This window comes from Eurosta solidaginis, chromosome 1 (assembly GCF_040869045.1).
Source record: "Eurosta solidaginis isolate ZX-2024a chromosome 1, ASM4086904v1, whole genome shotgun sequence".
NCBI classification, from domain to species: domain Eukaryota; kingdom Metazoa; phylum Arthropoda; class Insecta; order Diptera; family Tephritidae; genus Eurosta; species Eurosta solidaginis.
The window spans coordinates 20,231,963-20,242,700 of NC_090319.1; the positions used below are offsets into that span (position 1 = coordinate 20,231,963).

At 41.2% G+C, this 10,738-nt stretch overlaps 1 protein-coding gene across 1 annotated transcript in view; it reads right to left on the minus strand.

Annotated features, from left to right (window-relative positions):
* LOC137238908 (ionotropic receptor 75a-like) overlaps positions 1-10,326 on the minus strand; it is a 35,499-nt gene extending 25,173 nt beyond the window's left edge. Inside the window, exon 1 of the mRNA XM_067763937.1 lies at positions 10,202-10,326. The gene's annotated coding sequence lies outside the window, so the exon portion shown is untranslated. The remainder of the gene's footprint in view (positions 1-10,201) is intronic.
* Positions 10,327-10,738: the final 412 nt, after the last annotated feature.

A 10,738-nucleotide genomic window follows, 5' to 3' on the forward strand; every position in this document is an offset into this window, starting at 1 on the left:
AGGATGGTGTTTTTGTTTGAAGTTATCAGCTGGTTAGTTTACGCCAAGCGGATTTCGATTTGAAAAAGAAATGACGTGTTAATAACACAGGCCGACAACATCTCAGACCCAGTAATCGGTCTATATATTTTGGAAGGATTTTGTGGCGATGAATCGAAATCCGGGCCCAAAATTGCTCTATCGGCTCTGGTTTTCGAGGTATCCTAACCTAAGGGTGCAAAAAACACCGGTTTTGCCCCTATTTGAGGTTACGTAGCCTTGCAGATGTTTTGTTTCACCAAAATTAAAGGACGGCGTCTTTAAGTTCAAGCCTTCTTCTTTCAAGTGGCGTTAAGTTTGCTCAAATATTCTTTTTTTCGCATATTGAAATTTTCATGTTTCTAAATTCTCCTTCACCTGAAAATTAATTAAGATAATAATAATCGACTATATCATATTACTAATTTTGATGAATTGACTCTTATTTTTCTTAAAAGTGGGAAAGGCTTGGAAATGAAAGAAAAGGCATACTCATAGTAAAAACTCTTTATAGCTTATAGCTAGTAAATTTTCTTTGTAGATAGCCGTTTTATGAAATTAGTATCCACAATAAAAGAAAATCAAATCCCAGTTCTTGAGACCTCATACAATTTCCGCTACCTTTTTGTTGAAGATTTTTAAGGAAAGGTGCAAACGGGAGCCCTGATTTCGCCAAGAAATATGTGTGCCTCTCATTATTTCTTCAGCAAACGACCAATTAAGAGAGAGTCGTTTAGATACCAGTGTAAACAGTGACTGTGTTTATGAGTTTGTTGACTGGAATTTTCAATTCTATTTAAATTCTTCTGATGCATTGCTGAAACTGACTTTTATGTTTTGCAGACCACACCGCTTCATAAAAAAAATAACAAAGGAAATGTAAATTTTACTTGGCTCCTACTATTTTTCACACAAGAAACACATGCAACATTTTTCTTAAGTGTTTTCTTGTGATGTGGATACCGCTCTTGGATATGAAATATAAAAGCCCAAAGTAATTTTTTAACTACAGAATATCATCGCTGCGCTAACGAAAACAGTTATACGGTTAAACAGTTTTTCTTCCAAATTTTTTTATTGCATATTTTATTATCACTATATAGAGCCCACATTTCTGCATATGCCGTTTTTATACTCAGTTGAGCAGAGCTCACAGAGTATATTAACTTTGATGGGATAACGGTTGGTTGTACAGGTATAAAGGAATCGAAATAGATATAGACTTCCATATATCAAAATCATCAGTATCGAAAAAAAATTCGATTGAGCCATGTCCGTCCGTCCGTCCGTCCGTCTGTCCGTTAACACGATAACTTGAGTAAATTTTGAGGTATCTTGATGAAATTTGGTATGTAGGTTCCTGGGCACTCATCTCAGATCGATATTTAAAACGAACGATATCAGACAATAACCACGCCCACTTTTTCGATATCGAAAATTTCGAAAAATCGAAAAAGTGCGATAATTCATTACCAAATACGGATTAAGCGATGAAACTTGGTAGGTGAGTTGAACTTATGACGCAGAATAGAAAACTAGAAAAATTTTGGACAATGGGCGTGGCACCGCCCACTTTTAAAAGAAGGTAATTTAGAAGTTTTGCAAGCTGTAATTTGTCAGTCGTTGAAGATATCATGATGAAGTTTGGCAGGAACGTTACTCTTATTACTATGTGTTTGCTTAATAAAAACTAGCAAAATCGGAGAACGACCACGTCCACTTTTTAAAAAAATTATTTTTTTAATTCAAATTTTAAAGGAAAAGTTAATATCTTTACCGTATATAAGTAAATTATGTCAACATTCAACTCCAGTAATGATATGGTGCAACAAAATAAAAAAATAAAAGAAATTTTCAAAATGGGCGTGGCTCCGCCCTTTTTCATTTAATTTGTCTAGGATGCTTTTAATTGCATAAGTCGAACAAAAATTTACCAATCCTTGTAAAATTTGGTAGAAGCATAGATTCTATGACCATAATTGTTTCCTGTGAAAATGGGCGAAATCGGTTGAAGCCACGCCCAGTTTTTATACACAGTCGACCGTCTGTCCTATCGCTCGGCCCTTAACACGATAACTTAAGCAAAAATCGATATATATTTACTAAACTTAGTTCACTTACTTATCTGAACTCACTTTGTATTGGTCGAAATCCGACTATGACCACGCCCACTTTTTCGATATCGAAAATTACGAAAAATGAAAAAAATGCCATAATATATACCAACTACGGAAAAAGGGATGAAACATGGTAAATGATTGGTTTATTGACGCCAAATATAGCTTTAGAAAAAAAACTTGGTAAAATGAGTGTGACACCTACCATATTAAGTAGAAGAAAATGAAAAAGTTTTGCAGGGCGAAATCAAAAGCCCTTGGAATCTTGGAAGGAATACTGTTCGTGGTATTGCATATATAAATAAATTAGCGGTACCCGACCGATGACGGTATGGATCATCCTGGTCCATATTATGGTCGATATCTCGAAAACGCCTTCATATATACAACTAAGGGGCACACCCTTTTAAAACCCTCATTAATACCTTTAATTTGATACCCATATCGTACAAACACGTTCTAGAGTCACCCCTGGTCCACGTTTATGGCGATATATCGAAAAGGCGTCCACATAAAGAACTAAGGCCCACTCCCTTTTAAAATACTCATTAACACCTTTCATTTGATTCCCATATCGTACAAAAAAATTCTAGAGTCACCCCTGGCCCACACCTATGGCGATATCAAGAAAAGGCATCCACCTATAGAACTAAAGCCCACTCCCTTTTAAAATACTCACTAACACCTTTCATTTGATTCTCATATCGTACAAACAAATTCTAGAGTCACCCCTGGTCCACCTTTATGGCGATATCTCGAAAAGGCGTCCACCTATAGAACTAAGGCCCACGCCCTTTTAAATTCTCATTAACACCTTTCACTTGATACCCATATCGTACAAAAAAATTCTAGAGTCACCCCTGGTCCACCTTTATGGCGATATCTCGAAAGGGCGTCCACCAATAGAACTAAGGCCCAAGCCCTTTTAAAATAATCACTAACACCTTTCGTTTGGTACCCATATAGTACAAACGCATTCTAGAGCCGCCCCTGGTCCACGGCGATGTCCCGAAAAGGCGTCCATAGAACTAAGGCCCACTCCCTTTTAAAATACTGATTAACACCTTTCATTTGATACCCATATAGTACAAACAAATTCTAAAGTCACCCCTGGTCCACCTTTATGGCGATATCTCGACAGGGCGTCCACCTATAGAACTAAGGCCCACGCCCTTTTAAAATGCTCATTAACACCTTTCATTTGGTACCCATATAGTACAAACGCATTCTAGAGTCGCCCCTGGTCCACGTTTTTGGCGATGTCCCGAAAAGGCGTCCACCCATAGAACTAAGGCCCACTCCCTTTTAAAACACTTATTAGCACCTTTCGCTTGATACCCATATTGTACAAGCGCATTCTAGAGTCGCCCCTTGTCCACGTTTATGGCGATATCCCGAAAAGGCGTCCACCCCTAGAACTAAGGCCCACTCCCTTTTAAAAAACTTATTAACACCTTTCGTTTGATACCCATACAGTACAAACAAATTCTAGAGTCACTTCTGGTCCACCTTTATGGCGATATCCCGAAAAGGCGTCCACATATAGAACTAAGGCCCACGCCCTCTTAAAATACTCACTAACACCTTTCATTTGATTCTCATATCGTACAAACAAATTCTAGAGTCACCCCTGGTCCACCTTTATGGCGATATCTCGAAAAGGCGTCCACCTATAGAACTAAGGCCCACGCCCTTTTAAATTCTCATTAACACCTTTCACTTGATACCCATATCGTACAAAAAAATTCTAGAGTCACCCCTGGTCCACCTTTATGGCGATATCTCGAAAGGGCGTCCACCAATAGAACTAAGGCCCACGCCCTTTTAAAATAATCACTAACACCTTTCGTTTGGTACCCATATAGTACAAACGCATTCTAGAGCCGCCCCTGGTCCACGGCGATGTCCCGAAAAGGCGTCCATAGAACTAAGGCCCACTCCCTTTTAAAATACTGATTAACACCTTTCATTTGATACCCATATAGTACAAACAAATTCTAAAGTCACCCCTGGTCCACCTTTATGGCGATATCTCGACAGGGCGTCCACCTATAGAACTAAGGCCCACGCCCTTTTAAAATGCTCATTAACACCTTTCATTTGGTACCCATATAGTACAAACGCATTCTAGAGTCGCCCCTGGTCCACGTTTTTGGCGATGTCCCGAAAAGGCGTCCACCCATAGAACTAAGGCCCACTCCCTTTTAAAACACTTATTAGCACCTTTCGCTTGATACCCATATTGTACAAGCGCATTCTAGAGTCGCCCCTTGTCCACGTTTATGGCGATATCCCGAAAAGGCGTCCACCCCTAGAACTAAGGCCCACTCCCTTTTAAAAAACTTATTAACACCTTTCGTTTGATACCCATACAGTACAAACAAATTCTAGAGTCACCTCTGGTGCACCTTTATGGCGAAATCTCGAAAAGGCGTCCACATATAGAACTAAGGCCCACGCCCTTTTAAAATACTCATTAACATCTTTCATTTGGTACTCATATCGTACAAACAAATTCTAGAGTCAGGCCTGGTCCACCTTCATGGCGATATACCTTAATGGCGTCCATCTATAGAACTATGGCCCACTTCCTCTTAAAATATTCCCTAATACCTTCCATTTGATACACATGTCATACAAACACATTCCAGGGTTACCCTAGATTCTGTTTACAACATGGTGATTTTCTCTTACTTTGTCTCCACAGCTCTCAACTGAGTATGTAATGTTCGGATACACCCGAACTTAGCCTTCCTTACTTGTTTTATATCTCTTTTGGTTTAGAAATGATCGAAAACAGCTCTGTGCTCACAGTACTAGAAGTAATTTGAAAAACGGTTATGTACGTACTCACTAGCTTATAATTTTTTTTTAATGGATGGCAAAAGTGCTTTGATTTCAATGTAAAAAATAACTACAAAACATCTCGCTTCCCAACACAGCCGTTTCTATGAACCGGAGCGACTCGGGATTTTTCCCGACCAAGGGCTGTCATTTCAGTGTAACCCCATTTAATTTGTTGCGTCCCTCGCACAAATTGTCATCCTCCCAGCAGATCCTTGCAGCGTGACTGCGCAATATTATCCTGCTCCGTGAGGGTATCGAACCCAATCCAGGACCTGTACCTGACCCCGATCAAGAGAAATAGTTTTGCTGCATTTGCCTGAAAATAATCTTTTTAGGACGGCCACACTCTTGTCAGTGTGTCAGGTGCAAGAGATGGTTGCATCGGACAGGATGTTCTGGGCTAGACCCCAAAACCCGAAGTTCTCGTAACTTTAATACATTTTTTATGTCTCCTTGATGTTTACGCCCAAGGGCGTCCTGGAGTCTGCGCCTTCGATTCTTAGGTCCATACCACCTTTTGCACCGTTTGCCAGCACATAATATATAAGTTTGCAACATCTGTACAATGCAGCTCCTGCCTTGGACGATGCCACTTTCCTAGATGTTCTGGTCTCAGCGACGGGGACCCCCTACGGGTTTCATCGCGCCATACTGCCAGGCCGCAAACCCAACTACACCGGGTACCCAAATGCGTACCCAGGGCGGCCAGTCCCAGGGCCACAACAGCAATTGCGTCCTGGCTTCCCTCAACTCAGACGTAGTCATCTATCACTTACCCCTTGAGTGACGACGTCCCCCCTGTTGCACTTCAGAATTCTGCAGCTAAACTGTTATGGGTTAACTGGGGAGATCACGGAGATAGTTGATTTCATGAAGCGGCATGACATCCGCATTGCAGCGATTCAAGATACCAAACACACAGCAAGATTTGCTCTGCAGAACAGCTCTGGACATAACGTCCACAGAAAAGGTCGCGACAGCGGAAATGCAGGCGGTCTCGCGTTTATCACCCACCACACAGTGCAATATAATATATTTGATCCCGATATCGGCATTAAGCTACCGACTGTCTTACACCCTAAAATCTTGGGAGTGACGTTCGATAAGGATCTACATTTAGAATTGTTCCGAAAATCCAGAGCCGTAATAAAATCCTCAAATCTCTTTCCAGCAGCACTTGGGGTAAAGCCAAAGAAACGCTCATTACTACTTACGAAGCAATTGGCCGGCCGATTGCATGCTACGCGTCCCCGATACGGTTGCCAAGCCTAAAGGTTACTCACTGGATGAAAATACAGGCCTGCCAAAATACTGCCCTCAGAACCGCTACGTGCGGGCTGTCTTCTTATGTTCCCAGAACACCACGTACACAATGAGGCGAGAACAAACAAAGAAAGAACTGTCTCTGTTGAATACCCAGAAACATGGGCATCCCAACAGACACCTGATTGATGAAGCTACACCTCCCAAGGGCTTAAGTGGTAATCTCCATATGAGGAATAACGGCAAAAATCGCATGCATTTCCCTACCGCCAAAACAAATTTGAATCATGTTTGAAATCAGCTATTTGCTATAAAACGGCCCAAATATTTATCTCGTCGTAATGGGTTAAAGAACATGATTTTTCCCTTCACACATCAATAACGTACTTTCCATAAAATATTTCAAAAATACGACATTTGCAAAATTTTGCAAATGGACACCAGAAATAAGTTTTTTTGATCTCCTGGAAACTAACTGAAAAACACCTAACTGATTTTGTGAGTGCAGCGACGATATCTTGTTTCTATTGAACTAGTAGACATTTCCTTCCTCGAGTTTTTCACCAAACATTTTTGTCACTAGTTATTGACTTCCCTTCAGCGCAACTACGGTCGGGGTGCGAAAAGAAGTATGAAGCAGAAGAAAATCGGTCATTCCGTCATTTTAATTATTGAATAGAGATATAAAAATAATAAAAAATTGTATGTCAACACTCTCATATATCACGTATGTTATTTTTTGCCAATAGGGGATAATTCAGCAATAAATTTCAACATCCACTTTGCATTAATGCTTAAGCCAGTGAAAAAATAGGTGGCATAATAATGACAGTAAGCGTTTGCACGTGGAAAATGCTCAGTACGGAAAACGACGACAAAAAATGTAGCAAAGCAGCTATAATTAATCATTTTTCTATGAAAACCACAAACGTGTACACACACATATACATATACATATATAGTCATACAAACATATGTTAGTATATACCCAGCAAAAAATTTGATGTTGTTGTTGTTGTGGCGATAAGGTTGCTCACAGAAGACTTTGCGTAGTGTTATCGAATCATCACCAAATTTAGGCTATAGATTTTTTCGATCCTACCTATTATGCTGCACAAGACTCAGAAATCTTTAGTTAAGGAACTAAAGGCGATCTTCGAGGCATGCATTCGTCTTAATCACATTCCGGTCTCGTGGACGAAGACAAGGGTGGTTTTCATCCCTAAGGCCGGCAAAAGGGGCATGAGGTAGCCAAAGACTTTCGGCCAATAAGTCTCACGTCGTTTGTTCTGAAAATGTTCGAAAGACTACTTGATATAAGGGAACTTCTAGGCGAGGCTCCACTTTCCACGACACAGCACGCGTATCTGAGAGGGAAACCCACAGAAACCGCGCTACATGAGGTAGTTCGAATGGTGTAAAGTCCCTTTATCACAAGCAGTTCACTCTGGCTGCGTTTGTTGATGTGGAAGGAGCGTTTAACAATGTAAGTACCGAAGCGATTGAGTCTGCCCTCGGCAAGGCAGGGGTGGAAGAGCCACTACGGCTTTGGATTTCAACCCTGCTTCAGAACCGCGAAATAACAGCAGAGCTAGGCGGAATTAGTGTTGGCAAGCAGGTATGCAAAGGTACACCACAGGGAGGGGGGGGGGGGGGGTGCTTTCACCTCTGCTTTGGTTGATCACCATAAACGAAATCCTAGGAAAACTTAACGCAGGGGGGGGGGGTTAAGATCGTGGCGTATGCCGACGACGTGGCGATCTTGGTCTCTGGTCCTTTCCCCTCCGTAATGAGCGAAATCATAGAAAGGGCCTTGGCTAAACTTAGTAGGTGGGCACAGGGATGTGGCTTTAGGTTAAATCCCGACAAAACGGACCTGCTTCTCTTCACGAGGAAATACAAGCCACCTGCCTTCAGACTACCATTTCCATCCATCTGTCTGGTAAGAAATTGGGATTCAAGCCAAGCATGGTATTTTGGATGTACGAGACGGTGGTGCGACCGGTGCTTACCTATGGTTCCATAGTCTGGTGGGAAGCTCTAAGTAAGAGCTACAATCTCACCAGCCTGCAAAACGTCCAGCGCACTGCGTGCGTTGGTGCCATAGGGGCCGGACGAACTTGCCCCATAGCTGCTTTGGACCCCATTTTGCACCTGCTTCCGATCGACTTGCATATACTTTGTACATCGTCACAAACCGCACTGATAATCAGGGAGTCTGGGTGTTGGGAGGATACTCAGCATGGGCATAGTAGTATCCTAGAGAAACTTCCGGCTGATACATGTAGTACCGATACAGATTACTACCATCGAAAACTGAAGTGTGAGTACGGTTGTAATACCGCCATTCCAAGCAGGAACCAATGGAAGAGAAACCCGGGCATAAGGGTCGACGACATCCAAATCTACACTGACGGCTCCAAGATGGAATCGGGAGTGGTGGCCGGAGTCTTCTCTGAGTCCCTAGATTTGTCTGCATCATTCAGACTCCCATCGCACTGCAGCGTGTTTCAAGCAGAAATCCTCGCGGTTTGACAAGCCTGCAAATCACTGGAGGGCTTGAATGTATCTGGTAAAGTTTGCATCCTGTCGGATAGCCAAGCAGCGATAAAAGCGTTTTCCTCGCCACATATTAACTCGAAATAAGTGTGGGCTTGTTAGCAACCCATATCCCAGTTATCCACCAATCTAGAACTACGCGTTATCTGGGTCCCGGGTCATAGGGGGATAGAGGGTAACGAGAAGGCCGACGAGCTAGAATGCAGGGGCTCATCGGAGATGAACGAGGAAATAACCAGTGTCGAAGTAGGCATACCCTTATCAGTAGCCAGGGGGATATCCAAAGCTTCTAAGCAAAGTCGGGTACCTTGCTAGTATAAAATAAAGCTTACATAAGAATATATAAAAAAAATTAGCAAGAATATAATAATCTTTTTTTAAGCTTATGGACCAAATCAAATAAGACTTATATAATGCCTCATTATAAGATACTGCTTGCTGTGTTAGGACCTTTTATATAATGCTTATAACCCATATAATGCGGCCACCGTGGTGTGATGGTAGCGTGCTCCGCCTACCACACCGTATGCCCTGGGTTCGCACCCCGGGCAAAGCAATATCAAAATTTTAGAAATAAGGTTTTTTAATTAGAAGACAATTTTTCTAAGCGGGGTCGCCCCACGGCAGTGTTTGGGAAGCGCCCCGGGTGTATTTCTGCCATGAAAAGCTCTCAGGGAAAACTCATCTGCCTTGCAGATGCCGTTCGGAGTCGGCATAAAACATGTAGGTCCCGTCCGGCCAATTTGTAGGGAAAATCAAGAGGAGCACGGCCCAAATTGGAAGAGAAGCTCGGCCTTAGATCTCTTCGGAGGTTATCGCGCCTTACATTTATTTTTTTATTTTTTTAACCCACTGAAAATCAGTTTTGCATTAGGAGTTATAATAAGGTAATACACAAAGTACAGTTTCCTGATTGGAAGATTTACGAGCCAGGTGGCGTAAGGAGTAGTATGTCACAAGAAAAATTAAGAGAAAATTCAACGCGTTCTTTTTGTTTTTAACATATACATATACAAATTTACATTTCCGGGTAAAATACGCCTATACTCACTTAGATAATATTTAGGAGACCCATTTAGAGGCAATTATTGAAGACTCACGGCAGTGGTTAAATAACTCGCTACAAAACTAACTGTAACGGGCACAAGAAGCTCTGTTGGTCATAGTGTATAACCTAAAGCAAAACTGGTTACGATAAATCGTGAATACACACACTTTTCGTTCATAGAAGTGGAGAATAGTGTAGAAGTAAAATGGAGAGACATTTCAGTTGAAACTGAATAGAATGCGTACTGAAATTCAGCAAAACTTATTTTCTGCACAACAAATTCGTAATTTTAGAAAAGTTATGCAATTGGCAGTCCATATAAAGTTTAAGCGCATAAGTATATACATACCTGTAAATAAACACAGCTTCAGTTTATTTAAAAATATTACGAAAATTTATAGACTAGAGCTGGGCTATATTTATCATGTATCCTTTAAGTTTAGGCAATATTATTTTTTGTTTTTTTTGTTTTACCTTTGGGATTGGGCTTCTTTTTAAGTAAATAAGCCCAAAATAAAGTGTTACTATAAGAATTGTGATGTACTCTTTTTATTGTATTCTGAGGTTTATCAGTCAGGAGTGAAAATAGTATTCCTTATTTCTTACCACCGCTTATGCCAGTTTTTGGTGGGTATTATAAGCTCGCATGCACGCTTCAGATATGTATAATTTCAACTCAAATTTATGGGTATGTGTGAGGAATTTACACACCCAAATTACATACATACATACATATAATCCAGACGTGCTACGGGCGCAATTGATTTTTACTCCATATGGCGCACAAACACCAAAGCGACGCGACGCAGAAGAAGACACATGCATAAGGATGTTTTGCAGAAAAAAAAGTATTAATAACTTATGGCACTCCGAGCGTATTGCTTTT